This window comes from Tyto alba, unplaced genomic scaffold (assembly GCF_018691265.1).
Source record: "Tyto alba isolate M040663 unplaced genomic scaffold, T.alba_DEE_v4.0 Super-Scaffold_23, whole genome shotgun sequence".
Classification (NCBI taxonomy): Eukaryota; Metazoa; Chordata; class Aves; order Strigiformes; family Tytonidae; genus Tyto; species Tyto alba.
In genome coordinates this window covers 15639799-15656205 of record NW_024881297.1, presented here as the reverse complement: position 1 = coordinate 15656205, position 16407 = coordinate 15639799, and the positions used below count along the sequence as shown (strand labels likewise).

At 39.0% G+C, this 16407-nt stretch overlaps 1 long non-coding RNA gene across 2 annotated transcripts; it reads left to right on the top strand.

Annotated features, from left to right (window-relative positions):
• The first annotated feature begins 6958 nt into the window (after positions 1-6958).
• On the top strand, positions 6959-12791 carry LOC116962805. 2 transcript variants are annotated; one of them, XR_004407828.2, is made up of 3 exons: positions 6959-7249; positions 11512-11555; positions 12311-12791. It is a non-coding gene; the product is annotated as an uncharacterized LOC116962805 (long non-coding RNA). The 2 variants fall into 2 exon arrangements; XR_004407829.1 differs by lacking the exon at positions 6959-7249 and adding an exon at positions 7558-7734.
• The last annotated feature ends 3616 nt before the right edge of the window (positions 12792-16407 follow it).

Below are 16407 nucleotides of genomic sequence, written 5' to 3'. Positions count from 1 at the left end.
ACTGCAAATTCACAGCAATTCTTTACAAAGGTACACTTTTCTAAAATACCCTCTTTTAACATGACAAGACTTACATGAATTTCCTGACTTGCTTAAAATTAAATGTGCACTCACGCATTTCCCTAAAATGTGAAACAGATTTATCAGCACAATAAAAAGCCCTCTGTTATCCCACCTTACCATCTTAGGCAGGGTTTTATGCAGTGACTGAAAGAACTGTGCTTTCAGGGCCATCAAAGAGAAACAGACTAATGAAAGGCTGTGGAAGGAAAAAATGTTAAGTTAGTACCTCAAAGATGTGCTTTCTTGTTGTTTTCTTTTTTCTATCGCTGTTCTTTTTCTTAGATCCAATTAGATCCAATGGCTGACGATGGATAGAATGGCACTGTGTCCTCAACATCACTATGGAAATAAAATGAATCAAGAAAATATTTTCTTCAGGCCAAAAAAAAAATGGTAAGTGTACTACAAAACAAAATCTATTAGCTTCAACCGATTGCTGCAGGAGCCAAATAATTTTTCAGGCACAATCCACTTAATGCTGTAGTAGCAGGTGTCACGATCTACAGCAAGAAACTAAACAGTTTTTAGTATATAAAAGAATACATAGTCTGATGTTGGAAAGTAATACATGTTCCCGAGACAAATATCAGGTAGAACCAAAAGTGGTTGCAGGAAGAACGGCATTCATAGAAAGAAATGTATATACTGTAGACTATAGCATAGGCTTTTGGTGTTCTAGAAGGACCACTGAAATGATAGGCATGATGAAATCAACTCCTGTGGGAGCAGAAAACCTAAAATTCCTCATGTAAGATTGAACTGCATACAATTCTCCAGCAGTTGCTGAGTTAGGGTTGTATTATGTGACCAACTCTGGGCATGTGTTTCCTGGAAGACGCTGGTTATATCCAGGCTGTGGGAAGATCTAGAGAGCACGTGCTGCTGTCCCCAGTGCCGTGACCCATGTCATCAGCCACGTGACGCGGTGCAGTAGCACAGTAGCTTGGGAGACAGGCTGGAGTTCAGCCATCAACAGCTTTCAATGCTTCCTCTTCACGCCCTCTTGTATGTGTTCTGTGGCTCTTGATTATATGAAGATCCTGATAGGACAAAGGTAGGCTGATGACCCTGTAATGGTCAGAACAAAGAAAGGGCTTGCCTTGTTGTCATGGCTTGAGCCTGGTCAGCAGCCAACCACCCCACAGCCGCTCACCCACCCTCCACCCCACACCTGGGAATGGGGGAGGGAATTGGAGGGGTGAAGGGAGACTCGCAGGTTGAGAGAGAAACAGTTTAATAATGGTTATAACATGAAAACAATGACAGTAACAGAAAATATAAATGGGCAATGCACAACGCAATTGCTCACCACTCGCTGACCAATACCAGCCCGTTCCCGGCTAGTGATCCCAAAGTACCAAGATCCCGCAATCACAATCCCAGAAGTGAGAGAGAGAGAGACTGAGAGAGAGCCACTCCTCTATATAGAGAGCATGACATTCCATGATATGGAATATTTCATTGGCCAATTTGGGTCCGGTGCTCTGGCCGTGCTCCCTCCCTGCTCCCTGTGCACTTGCGCATGGGCAGGACATGGGGAGTTGGAGAGACCTGGAAATCTCAGCAGCAGCTGAAAACATCAGTGTGCTATCAGCATTCTTCTCATACCAAACCCCATGCTGAATCCAAAACACAGCACTATTCTAGTTACCAAAACAAAACATTAACTCTATTCCAACTCAAACCAGGACACTTGTGTTCTCTGGTTTTCCTTTTTTTAAATTTTTCAATTGTTCATTAAATTGTTTTTTACAGTCATTTTCCATGACAGTACAATATGGTATTTGTACAAACGTGCAGCACTCTAGCGTTTAATAGATTGCATCATATTATAAAAATGATGCTTAATATTAAAAAAGTATTTCAAATGGTATCTAGTGTGACCTAGTGACACGGAAAATGTATTTATATAAACAAGATGGAAAATACAAACATAGAAGTAACATTTAATTGTACCATTCTAAAATTAAGAAAAAAAAAAAAGAAACAAAAAAAACCCCCAACAACAAAACAAAACAACCAAATTTTGTGGTATTTATGTGATATGATGTTACTCCTAAACTAACCACAGTTTACGATGTTAGAAGTTTTGTATGTTGACAAACAGTATGAACGGAATAGCTGGATGTTACAATATCCTTATCATTTTGATATTTTTCAACCAAATTAGAATTTGAGAAATTCAGAGAGTAACTGACTAATTTTCACTTATATGTTACATACTGATAGACAGAAAGCTAGCTACATTATCCTTCCAGAAAGCTTGTCCGGCAAAAATTTGCTCTTGGTCTTTCTTCTTTTCCTTGATACTGTTCCTTTTTTTTTGAAATCTGTAATTCTGTAACCTAAAATACACACATTTTAAGATGCAGCGTAGAATTATTTATGTGGTCAAATTGTATTATTTCCTGTTTAAAGAAATAAGTACCTGATCAGGTCACAGATTCCCTATAATGAAGAATGTAACAATAAAAAAAAGCAAATCTGTTATAAGATTTAAGTTGCTTTATTCCACTTAAGTGTGAAATATCCATCAAAGCTGCTATTTGCTTTTGTTTATTTGCCTGTAGATTATGTTGTATTGTTGTGGAATTCAAAAGAAAATTGACACAGAATTCTTTGGACATCAATCTCCAAATAATCTTTCACCTTTTAACAGTAAGGTAGCTGGAAGAGGATTATCGCCACTAACATTTTCTCACACTCAGGAATTAGTTCGGGTTGAAGAAGCCTATATATTCACAGTTATAAAAAGACCATTCTGATAATCTAATGTGACTCCTTAGCATAGTCCAACAATTTCTTCAGCACACCAGTAGCAAGTGGCTGAGCTATAACGTTATTTCAAGTACTTATGTAATGTGTAGGATAAGAAAGAGAGAATTTATTGAAATCTTCTGAAGAAACTAAAATATACAGTAGTAAATCCTGCCTTTCTCATGACAACTTAGACCATGTCCAAATAGTTTGGAGCATCCCACAAACACTCAAAAGTCCTGTAGCAACAAGATAGCTTAACATCACAGGACTTGGCCCTGAAAGATTCATTGCTGTAAATAATTTTTAGTTTCAGTAGTTTGTACCCTAGAAATAAAAATGTCCAAAAGATACTGCTTGGGCTTTTGGTAGGGTGTTTTGTCAGTTTGGTGAGAAACAGCTGATTTTTGATGGCCTGCCAGAAGGCCATCCAAGATTGCACAAAGTGACTATAAGGTCAAATGTGGAAGCAGAGTAAAAGAAGAAGAAGAAAAATTTTAAAATCTCTCAACAATGAGAAGTGTCCAAATAAAAGATGATGATTATGGTCATAAATCAGACATCACCATCACCCTTAAGTCAGCAACTGTCAAAAAAATTTTCCTTTGCCAGAAACATGCTCTTCATTTGTGAGTGCCCTTCATGTGTGGGCCAAATACATCTCAGGGAAAGGAGAAACCAGAAACCTGAGAGACTGCAAGCAGAAGCTGTGAGAAACAAGGCACAATTTTGCCCGTGAAAATTATCAAGAATGGTGGTTTAAGGCTATCCATTTAGGACTGGCTGCAACTTTCCTAACAAAAAATGTTTTCTTTTTTTAAATAGTAATTTGATACACTGATTTGTTAAGGATGTCCTGAATCGTCTCACTAGGTGCAATTTTCTGTGAATTTAGGAGCAGAACATTGTCAAAGGGTTACCCTTCCTGTCACTAATGAATAGGGAAAAGTAAGTATAGGTGGGGCGCAGCTGTATTTCTGTCTTCTAGAAAAAGGTAACAAATCCTTGGCATAATTTCTCCCAGGGAAACACAGGACAACCTACGTGACTCTGCAGGTTTGTGTTGGGATATCGAGTGATGGACAGCCATAGCTACTTTTATTTTATTTTGTCTTTGTGTGGGGGGGTGCACCTTTCCTGCTGCTTACAGCTAAGAATTAGCTGAACAAAATGCCACTGAGAATGAACCATTGGATCTGAAATATATTGTGATTTAGCAAAATCATGGTGATTTTTTTTGTCTAACTGGGAATCATAACGTGGTTTATAGGACCAGCAATTTTCTTGTGAAAAGCTTGGAGGCATTCTATTACCACTGCAAGCCTCATCTTGCTTCTGTGAGTAGCTCTCTTGCAATATATTGCCCATTACTGCTTTTGCAACGTGCTGAACAGACCCATTCTCCTGTTAATCTTTTTTTTTTTTTTTAATTCTCCTGTTAATCTTTTTCTTCAGAGTTTTTAATGCATGTATGAGTGTGTCAGTTTTGAGGCTGCTGCTTGCTGGCTGTCATCTGCATGAGCTTCACAGATCATTCCTTTTCTTCACAGCTGAAGATCTGTGAGAAGATTCAAGTGACTGCTGACATCCTTTCAATTTGTCTTAGTCTCAACAGGGTTTTATCTTGTTGCTTCTTAAGTTCAGCAGAGCCAGGAAAAAAATGGGAAGCACACTGTGCACTTGAAGTCACAAGACATGTGGAAGGGAGGAGAGGAAGCACACTTCAGAGACATTGGTACAATGCAAGAGAGAGATACATCCAAACGTTTAAATCATATGTAACTGGTGAGCTGCTGCTGCCCTGTTGTGTCTTTCTCCTCATAGCAGTTACGTTCTTTTTATCCACAATGCCTCTGAAGCACTGACTGTCCTCCAGCTGACCAGTCTACTACACTATCTTAATTGAAGTTCTGACTACAACTACAACTCAAGTTTTACAAGAGTACTGTGGAACTGGAAGCAAGCATCTAGTCTCTATCTAGATACTAGGAGCAGGGCAGCTTGTAAACTGATGAGTAGAATCAGATCTTCTGCAAGAATACATTACAGGAAAAACTGCATGTTTTCCCCCTAGTTACTTATGTTCTTTCTCTTATAATCTCGATTCATTGCAAATAGAAATTTTACTACTGGAAGTCAAAGATAATATCCAGAATGCATAATTTTGCCATTTAAAGAAGATTGATAAAATAGCCTACCATTATTGAAAGACAAGGATTTATTTCATATCTGTTGTAATCCTATTGACTTCCTTTTTATTCATATACATTTTCCTCATGATGTGGAATTCACTTTGGAAACATTTTTCTCAAATATAAGTGAAGGCACCTTCACTGAAATTAGCCATCAGGGAGTTACTCATAACTTGCACTAAAATATAATGTATCTCTGAATCGAAGCCCTTTAAATATTTGGAAATATTATTATCACCTTCAGCATCTTTGGGCCAGGTCCTTTGTCAGTAACTGAAGGTAAATTTCTTTCTGACTTTTCAAGTTACTTCACTGTAGTAATGAAAAAAATCCTTTCCCTTACCGCACAGGAATCTCCCATTACAGCAGGATGGAGCAGTCATCCTGTTATGTCATCTGTTATCCAGAGCAGGATATGGTAACATAACTTACTAGTCTTTGAGTTCAACAATCATTTATTTATTATGCTGTAAGTATTTACAGAAGCTGTATCTGATTTATATAAATCTCCAAGTGTATACTCCTTTATGAGAATTTCTGGTTGTAAATTCCATATTCCTCTCATTGTGTTTTCATTTTTAATTTACTACATTCCCCCAAAGGCTTTCCTTTAACTAGTTTGCTTGTTGTAAATTCAGCAGTGATATTCTTTAAATAAACAGAAGCACAGAACATAATTTCCTGGTAACACTGTTTAGAAAATGGATCAGAATAAGGCCCCAAAGCTATTCTGATGATGAATTAATTATAAGATTCCAGGAAAAACACAACATTGACATTTTACAAGTTTTGGCATGCAGCCTTGTATAATGGTACACACTTAATAAAGTTGTTGTGATGCTTATAGCATGAATAAAGATTTAACTCTCTAGGAATCAAAAAGTATTTCAGCATAATGTAAACTTAAATGGTAACCTTCTATGCTTATTTCTCCATTTAAATTATGGAAATAAAGATAGCTATCTTTATTATGCAAACAGAACAAGAGTGGATCTTAAAATACTGAGCCCATGTTAAAATATCTTGACTGGCTTTTTCTCTTGAGTATAAAATTTCAGCAACTTTTGCTTTAACAGTAAAAGTTTTCTGTTTTTTTATCATTAGAATGATCAAGAAAAAATCATAGTAGTTCATGGTTTTCCTCTTGCTATTTCAGTAACAGTTTGTTCCTTTTCTGATTTACATTTACACATTTTCAACTAGTCTGTCTATAATACTCACATACTTCTGTATCTTTAGCTGAGCAATTCTCCCATATTTAAAACTCTCAAAATTCCTGGAAAACCAAGGTATGTTATCCCTGTTGTGCAGTTTGAGAACACAGACGAATACACCCAAACCCGGAATGCCCACGGGAATTATCATTGCAACTACTACAAATTAGATTACCAATACAGCTTTCAGTATTTCACCTAAAGAAAGCTGACTGTTCTTGGCAGGAAGGACAACAAAAAATGTAGATGAGAACCGCATGTAATGAAAGTAAAGCCCTTTAGCACTGTTAAAATTTTTACTAGATGCTTAAGTTCTTTTGAGAAACCTTCACCACTAAAGATGCAGATCCTCAAACGCATTTCTTAAATGTCTGCCTCCACACCTCTCACTGTAGGAAAATTACTTGAACATAAGACTGATAAAGTAAGTTTCTAGTCCTGTTTTCAGAATACTTGTACTGGGAGCTCGTGTGCTCTGTGCAGGCAGGCACAGACACCTCGCTGCTTCGAGGTGCCATTCTCTCACTGACTGGGGAAACTGGGACCGCCGGGCCCCGCTCCTCGCCCCCCGGCGCCGCCATTTTGTGCGGCCACCGCCCCCGGGCGCGCTGGTCCCGTTCCCGCTTCCCCCTTCCAGCCGGGTCGGGCCCCGGCCCCCGGAGCCGAGCCGAGCCGAGCCGAGCCGAGCCGCGTCGCCGAGAGGGGCCGCGGGCGGCGATGGCGGCGGCTTCCAGGGCTGACGGAGCTTCGCCCGGGAGCGCGGAGCTCGGGCTGTGGGCAGGGCGGGCCGGCGGCCCGGCTGCGGAGCGCCCGGCTTCCCGCCCCCGCTGCGGCGTGTCGGCAGCTGCCCGGGGGCCCCCAGCGACCGGCCCGGGCCCGCGGCGCTGGGTGGCAGGAACCTCGGAGGCTCCCGGTAGTTAAACTCTAATGACGCGAGTAGGAAAATTCGAGCGCAGGGTTGTGACTGAAGAGAAACGTGGCTTACAGTTGCTGAGGAAGGAAGCTGAAACTTAGGATACAGTGGTAGGAGTTGTTTGCTTTTCCCTCTCTTTGAAGAAAGCAAGATGGAGTAGTCGCGTCTATTTTTGCCACTTTTGTTAGTGTAGGAAGCATTCCTCAGGCTTTCTCAAGTTGTAGGAGCTGTACAGGGTCATTAACATTACACTTTGCCTAACTTAATTAACTATTTTGAGAGCAGGAATGTATTATAGCAGGAAGATGGCTGTGATATGCTGCAGTCTGTTATCATGTTAATTGGGTTAATCCTAGGTTGGTTATCTTGCATGATTTGTGTGGTCCATAGCCTAAAAATCTTGACCATACGTGGACTGTCACAGAAATCGTGGCCTCGTTAAAGTCTGTGAGATAGGGGAGCTGAATCATTTGAGTGTGACTAACACCTGTAAGATCCTTATTCACATTCAGCACCATAGGAAGGGGGGGCTTTATAGTAGCTCAATATTCTGCTGTTTCTGCATCTAGCCCTGGCCAAGGAAGCACCAGAGACTGTGAGTAATAAAAATAAATTTGCTAAATTTTTTAATAATATTATAAAACCCAAATGATGTTGCGACAAGGGTTTTAATTAGCTCTTGTTCTAATTTGTCTGCTTTTTTTTGACTCTGATATTACTTGGGCTTGGAAATAACCTTGATTCTGATGATACTGATTTTCAGTCCCAACACTTCCTGCACAAAGCCAAAATACTACATTATACATTGAGTTGTTACACAAATTATCTGGACAAAGGATCTCCTTCCAGAGAACGACATAGATTATGGGAGCCTGTGCATGAATTAATAACTGCATTATCTTCTCCTTGGACACTGGATAACTTGGATTGTTACTTAAGTCAGAGTAGTAGAAACTCACATAGGCCAAGGATACAGATATTTTTGGCTTCTTGGCAATGGGCTGTTTATAACATTATCTCAGATTTCACTGTGAATTTCTGAAGTTTTTTTTACCCATGTTATCCATAGGACAGCTTGGCAGAAATTGAGTATTTGGCTTCAAAATCTGAATCGGTAATACTATGTTAATTGCAGGTTTTTCTGATGAACGTGTTAGATGTAATGTTTCACAACCATGCTATGGCATTTTTGATGATGCTGTAAGTAAGAACTAAATAGCACATTCCCACAGCAAAAATTTTCTGAGCCACAGTCAACCCTCCAATAAGCAAATATAAGAAATTGAGATTTTTTTTTTCCACTTATTGCAGAGTTAAATTAGTATCAAGCATCAGTACAAACAGTCCTTTATTGCAGTTGCACTCCTTTTAAACTCTCATTAAATTTGTAATCTTTTTCTGTCCCATGGGGGTTGAATCCAACCATTCCATCACCGTTTCAAACATTTGTTCCAGCGGGTGTTGCGTAAACAGCCACATCTTGCTTGCCACCTTTTGAATCCTTTCTATTGTTTTCAAAATCTTACACATTTCTATATTTTTTAATTTCTCTTTCTCACTACTATTTATCAATAAGAATCTCAGAGAAAATGCTGTTTCTTAATGAGCTCAAGGAGCAGACATGTTTTGATTTCCTATTCAGTTTAACAGTCTCAATATTTACCTTTTTTTAGTATGCTTAAGCACTCATATGTATGCACACATACATTCTGTCTCTTTAATGTTTTATGGTTTTCTGATAGTCTTCCTTTTTCCTTCCACACGATTATTTGATACCACACAGTATTGGCTTTCATCAAGGAGAAAAATGAGGAGTGTTTTGGTTAAATGACTACTTGTAACCTGGAGTTTTGGATGTCGTTACAGTCTGTGTTCTACAGATTGGTGTAACTCTGAGAAAGGCACTGCAATTGCATCTTAGGTTTGCTGAGGTACCTCTGTAAGCAAACATCAGTTTACCCTCCATGTTTATGATTGGCCTGCATGGTGAATATAAGCTATGAGTACAAGAGTAATGTTGGTTTTAGATTAATTTTACAAGAAATTGGCTAAACATTTTGGTGTTTAGAAAATTATTAAGAAGATATCAATATATTTCTATTAATTAAAAAAATATTGCACTACTGTCAGACAGCTATTAGTTCTAGTAAAAGGATATAAAAGAAAGAGCTCTATGCGTCTGAGCAATACATTTATTTCTCAGTCTAGGCTCTCAGCATGTTCCATTTACACAAGAGAAAACCCTTCAATTATAAGATCCTTAATTTACCCAGGAATTTTCGTAAGGAAAATGATTAATTACTTTATGCAATCAGTTTTACAGATAATCACAGTTCTTTATTTAAACTGAGAAAGCAAAAGGGGATCTTATGAATAAAACATAAAGGAAGAAAGAAAAAAAAGCTTTTAGTTTAATCAATATGAAGTCAGCATTGAAATATTTCTTCAAATATACAAATCTTGTTAAAATTATGCCTTTGTTCATATTAATTATGGAATTATTTTGTGTTAATACAGTTGGAACATGGACTTTAGCACAAATTGTAAACAAAGCTTCTGTTGAAGTGGCCTATTGTTGTATACTCCTGAGTATTTTTATTCAGTTCAGTTGACCGTAACAACCAGAACCACATTGCACATGGAAATAGATAACCAATACTGAGAAGCAGAAAAGGGTTCTTGTGGTTATGCATACTTGACGTTTTCAGTGAGCTGTTGGCTTTTATGCTGTCCAAAACAGTAGTGGGAAAGACTTTATCTTCTTGAGAGAACCACGACCTTAAAGTGAGAGGTGTAAGTTGCATCCACTGAGGCACGTAGCATTTTCTGTAGCTCTTAAGCCAGTGTCTTCTCCAGAGTTTGCATGTTAGAGCGGGTTTACACAAGCAAGCAGAGGAGTACCTGCATTGGCTTTTGTTAGCTAGCTACTGTTCAGGTCACCCAAGAACTTTGTGTTATGAACACAACCATAGATATCCAAGTAATTTTACTGTGAAAACCAAAAGTACTTATGGTTTTAGATGGCAAATATGCATCCTGCTTCAGAAGTGCTATTTGGTACTTGAGTGCCTAAATTCTGCAGGCCTTTGGTACTGGTAGCCTAAGTAGCATATGAGTGAAGTATTCTAGACACTGGAAGAAAATAGAGAAAGAAAACTTTCCCACATTCTGACCATCCAGTTCTCATGCTATCCACCATTTTATCTGATGTAGCTGAGTAATTAATCTGGTACAGGGTGTATTTGGTGTTGTTACTACTAGTGGACCAGGAATTTAGGTGGCCAGAGACAGAACAAAGCAATGTGCTCTTCAGCACTAAGGTTTACACTGCTCTTACTGGAACAGAGATGTAAGAAACATCAGCTCATGTTTTAGAGGATGATACCTGTTTGCATTAAATGCTATGCAGAAAGAACAGTTTCAACTGTAATTAGAGGTGCTGCACAGGGGGAGATTTGAAGAAATGTGCCTAGGTTAGGGGCAATAGCATTCCTAACTACCCAGATCATGTTTATGCATCTTGGATTGAACACATAGGGCTCTTGTTTTGGTAGATAACAAAAGTAGCTATTTGCAGTGGTAGATGGTGTTGCCATTCTGCTGCAGCGGTGTCCTGCTTGTAAAGCATTCTGAAAGTCTTGTTAAAGCAGTTAGGTTTCAGCTGAGAGGCATCTTGCTTGTGGCATGGGCATTTGTCATCCTGTAGCTCTGATGGACAGATAATGTTTCGCTCTTATTTAAAATTTTCATCTACAGTGCAGTTGTGCCAATTGATAGAGTTTCTTTCTGGAACTGTGGACTGCTAGGATTTTTTCTTTTAGTAAGAATTGATTATTCTTCTAGCTTTTCCTAGAAGGAGTTATTCATATTTAAAACATTTCTTACCAGAATGGATATCTTCTCTAAGGAATACTTTGGTACGTTGGTTTTCTGTTTTTGTATTGACTCAGCCCCTGAGGATAACACTTCTATTTGGAACTATGGCTTGAGTGGGTTTGTAGGCTCAATTTAAACGTCAAATTTGAGTGATGGGGTATGACAATGAAGAGAGTGGCAAAAAAAAATTGTCTGAAAGCTATTAAACTTTTTGCAGTGATGATTGCCTCAGTCTCTAAAAGAGAAAGAAAACTACCTGTATTACCTAAAAAAAAAAGAAAAAACTCTCATACCTGTATTCCATGAATTATGCACAATTTTGCATCTATCCATTACTCTTTCCATTCTGGGAACATATGTTAATAGAGAGCATGCTATTGATTTATTAACTGTTTACATAGTCACCATACATAGCAGTCCTCATTTTTTTTTTCCCCAGTCTCTAGCTCACAGAATACATTTGGTCATTTGGTGCTCTCTCTTCTTTCTTTTCCAGTTTGAGAAATCCTTTACGCATGCTAGGGAAGAAGGAAGTGCATGGTGAGTTACTATCTGTCCTGGTTTGGGCTGGAATAGAGTTAGTGTTTCTTTTTGGTAACTAAAATAGTGCTGTGTTTTGGATTCAGCATGGGGTTTGGTATGAGAAGAATGCTGATAGCACACTGATGTTTTCAGCTGCTGCTGAGATTTCCAGGTCTCTCTAACTCTCCATGTCCTGCCCGTGCGCAAGTGCACAGGGAGCAGGGAGGGAGCACGGCCAGAGCACCGGACCCAAATTGGCCGATGAAATATTCCATATCATGGAATGTCATGCTCTCTATATAGAGGAGTGGCTCTCTCTTAATCTCTCTCTCTCTCACTTCTGGGATTGTGATTGCGGGATCTTGGTGCTTTGGGATCGCTAGCCAGGAACGGGCTGGTATTGCTCAGCGGGTGGTGAGCAATTATGTTGTGCATTGCCCATTTATATTTTCTGTTACTGTCATTGTTTTCATGTTATAACCATTATTAAACTGTTTCTCTCTCAACCTGCGAGTCTCCCTTCACCCCTCCAATTCCCTCCCCCATTCCCAGGTGTGGGGTGGAGGGTGGGTGAGCGGCTGTGGGGTGGTTGGCTGCTGACCAGGCTCAAGCCACGACTCTATCCTTCTTGCTCCTAAGGGAAAGAATAGTATTACTTTACAAGGAAGTGGTCTGCAAACACATTTAAAATAGGAGCTTTTTAGTCCTTTCCCAGCTTGTCCCTCAGTTTGCCTGTGACCTTGAGTCAAATAATCTTTTCATTTTCTTGCCAGTGTGAGTCCCCATCTGTCACAGAGCTCCAGAAGAGCTGAGACTGGAAGCATGCAAGGCTCCTTCTTCATGTCTGAAGAACGCCTCAACTGCCTCTTCTTCCTGATGAGGCAGTCTCCACCAGACATGCACAACAATATCTTCCATGTGTCCTGTCTTTCCATGCTCTCCAAGGAAGTGGTATGGTAACCTGAATCTTGACCCACCAAAGCTTGGTTTGTGTTATCTTCAACCAGCTGAGCTCTGCTGATACTCCTGTGCTCGATATAGGATACATGGTGTGTGTTCTTACTCCCCCATCACTGCCTCTACTGTTGCCTCGTCTAGACCAAAGGTTTTGCAGGTACCAGTTCTGCCTTGAGAGATGCTTACAAAGCAATGGGTATACATACTACAACATGTATATTTAATTCACAGTGAAAGCTGATGACTGTGATGTTTTTGAAACAGGAAGTATGAAGCTTAATTCTTCTGTGTGATCTCTCTTTGGTGAGTTCTTGTTTTAATTTTTGCTATTGGTGCTCTCAAACTTTGCTTTATATTTAATTAAAAAAACCCCAGGAGTGATTCCTAATGATTTGATCTAGATTTTTGTCACTCAGGTCTGGGTGATGCTGCTAAAAACAAAATGAGATGCTAGACAGCATAGATTTTAAATTGCTGTTTTGTCTTCTACTAACATGTACTTTTTGTTGATGGAGGAAAGATAAGAGATGAAAGATCTAAGGGCTTGTATACTAACATTTTAATTTAAAGAGCCTGCATACGGAGCTTAGTCTGAAACTACACTGTAAGACACACTTTTGTATGTTTTATGCATTAACACACCATCTGCTTTTCATGGAAGAAGAGGGTACAGGAGGCTTTTCTGTAGCAATCCTTTTTAAACTAAACAAACCATGCTTTATATTGGCATAGTCCTTTGAGGAAAGATGCAACATTAATTGGAGAAAGCACCTTAGACAATTATTGCTTTATAATTTTCAGAAGCCTCGGAACCTTATTTGGTGCAAACCAAAAAAAAAAAAATTACTGGAATAAATGGATCTGCACAGAGACCTACTAAGTTCAACCAATTTTTTCCTTTGTACCTGTTCCACGTAATACAGAAGAGTTTTGTGGATTTTTTTACTGCTGAAAAAAACTGCCCTAGCAAGTTTTTTTGGGGAAAAAAATAATGTAAGGTAAATGTGCCAGCGGCTCGTGAAATAACCGTAAACAACGTAACCCTATTTAATATACAAATCTGTTTCCTTGAAAGTATTCTACCTACAAGTTTGGGATGCTGAACTCCTGAAGGATCATCTGAAAAGCCACACCCAAGTGAGTGTGTTGTAAGAATACATATGACCCTATGTGCCAGGTTAGAATAGCAGAGGAAGTGTAACACTGTTATTTTTGAATACCAGAATTGGGAAGTTCCCAATTCCCATGTTAGTATGTGTCAATCATGCTGTGTATATGACATCAGATATTTCATTAGCATCAAAATCTCAGTTGTAGTTGCTGCTTAACAGTTCCTGCAAGTTTTGATTTTGGTTTATGGTTGTAGGTTGCACAAGGCGATCATTGGTAACAATGTAACAAAGCTTCCAGAGGTAACAGGGACAGTAACAGACAATCATAGTAGGGGAGCAGTAGGTAGCCACATCTATCCTGTTCTCAAGTATGGAGGTAAAAAAAAATGTAGAAATAAGCTGTTGTGAAAAGGATACTTGAGAAGATTATGTATCAAAAAAGGGAATGATCAATAAAGGCTTTTCTTAGGATGTTGTGACAAATGGCTAAGTGTTGTGAAATGTGGGCAGGCAAAGAAGAACGAATTAGGGATTCATTGGTAATTGAAACTGTTGATAAGGAACTGTCATTAAGGTCCAGAGTACAATCTGATAGCAGAGGAAGCTATTCATATAGCTCCTCACACTCGGTTCATTAGCAAACAAAATACTGATCCAGGGAACTGCTAAGAGAGTGGACATGTTTGCTCACAGTCAAAAAAAAACAAAACAAAACAAAAACAACCAAAAACATGTTACATAAAGATAATGGAGGTAACAGTGCAGTGTGTGTAGCATAAAAAACAAATGTGCTTTTATCCACATGGCAGAAAGGGGAAAAAGTCCAGCATACAACAGAACATGCAGCAAGCAAGTTGTTGTTTATCAGTCAAAATACAGGGAAGAAAGAGCACTTTAAAATGTTAAATTATATATAAAGATTTGCATGAGACTACATCAGTGTGCTGGGCTACAAAATGCCAAGATTAAAATGATGCTGAAACCTCAGTTTGACTTCAGTGGAGCTATGATAGTTTACACAGTCTGTAGTCTGACATTTTATATGGTGGTCTGAAAGCTACCTCACTTTCAAAACAGCTTTGTAGGAACACACATTTACCACTCTTATTCTCATGTCCCCCATAAAAGCATACCTTTCATAGAGCTGTAAAACTTAATGTTAACTGCAGATTTGTCACTACCCGCCCCCCGCCTCTTTTGCATCACCTCTGCACTATAAATATTTCAAAGGATAGTGACTGGGAGAATGCAAAAATAGGAATAATTAACAGTGTTCTTAGAAGACAAAAGAGAAGCACAGAATGTATTTTAAAAAATCGATTTCTATTAAGAATCAAGAAAATAATACAGTACATTGCTAGGTAAACAAAAATACAATTAAATAGTCATGATTCTTTGTTAGCATGAAATTTGTCCACAAATTTCAGGATTGCAGTCGTCAGATAAAGCATTTAGCCCTTAGATTCATCAAATCTTTGTGCAGTTATATCAGATAATGAGAATGGTGACTCTGTCCACACAGATTACTATCAAATAAGTAATTCTGATCTAGCTAATAAAAAAATCTGCTCTCATTTAGTGTTTGTTGTCAATGAAATCCATAAGTTCCAGAAAGATTGGGAAGCTTTATGCTACCAAATACGGGGTTTTGGGTTTCATTTTGCATTCTCAAGAACAGATTTTTAACCTAGTCATTACTGGATTAAAACATTATTTATACCAATGTGTGCAGACTAAATACCAAATACATAAATGCATTTGTATATATCGCATTTACAGCACGAGTGCATTTAATTATTTTTTTTTGCTTCCAAGCAATAACTGAGTCAAGAAAGAGGCATGATGTTGAAAATGAATTTTGCACAAAGCTGTGATTCTGTGAAGAACATGATCCTCATCTGAAGAGTCCTTTGATCTGGCAGAATGCTTGTAAGCAGTGAATTACCTGATCAACAGCTAAAGTTCAGTTAAGCACCTCTTTTACATCAATACCTTTGATGAGACCTGATATTTATCTGGTAATGTGAACTAGTATGTCCACACTCTGCTTTCCAAATATACTTGCAGGAAAGAGCTGGATTATGCTGTGAAGTACTGCTCCTTCACCCCCTCATGTGCCTGTCAGCAGGAGGTCAGCAGTGAAGAGCCTGGAAGCCTTCCTGGCTCCTGGATCTCTGCCCTCACACTGCTAGCATCCTGGCCATGCCTTGGCTGACCACCAGTTCTCCCACTCCCGTAGACTGTAATTCATTGCAAAGGGAAGAGGAGCTGGTGTGAATGGCTGGGAGATTGGCTTTGGGCTGGGCTGTGGTGTGCAGCTGCCCTGCTGTCTAGGTGGAGGTTGTGGGCATGCAGAGAGACAACTGCAGGAAGAGGTGTACCAGAGCTCTGTTGCTCTCTCGTCCAAACCTGCATATCTCATACCAGAGACCCTACAGCATGGTGGAAGGACATTTTTGTTGCTAACAGGTCCAGTTGCGGTGAGGTACAGAAACCCAGAAATCATTATTATTTTCTTCTTGGCTTTGGCTGAAGTGACGGCTACCTTATTTGTTTACATAAGTATTTCTGAATCATTTAATATTTGGTTGTATTAACACTGGGAGGGCAGAGTTTAATCATTGTTCTAGTTAGTTTCTGTAAGTTATCTATAGTCATGTCTTGGGTCAGACACCTGCATGTTAGATGGGTGGTCCAATCAGCAGAGGTGGGGTTCTTATCATTAAACATTATCAGAATATGCTGCATAAGTGTTCAGACTACAAAAGTACAAAGAATAAGATGTATTCCCATTTCTTGTG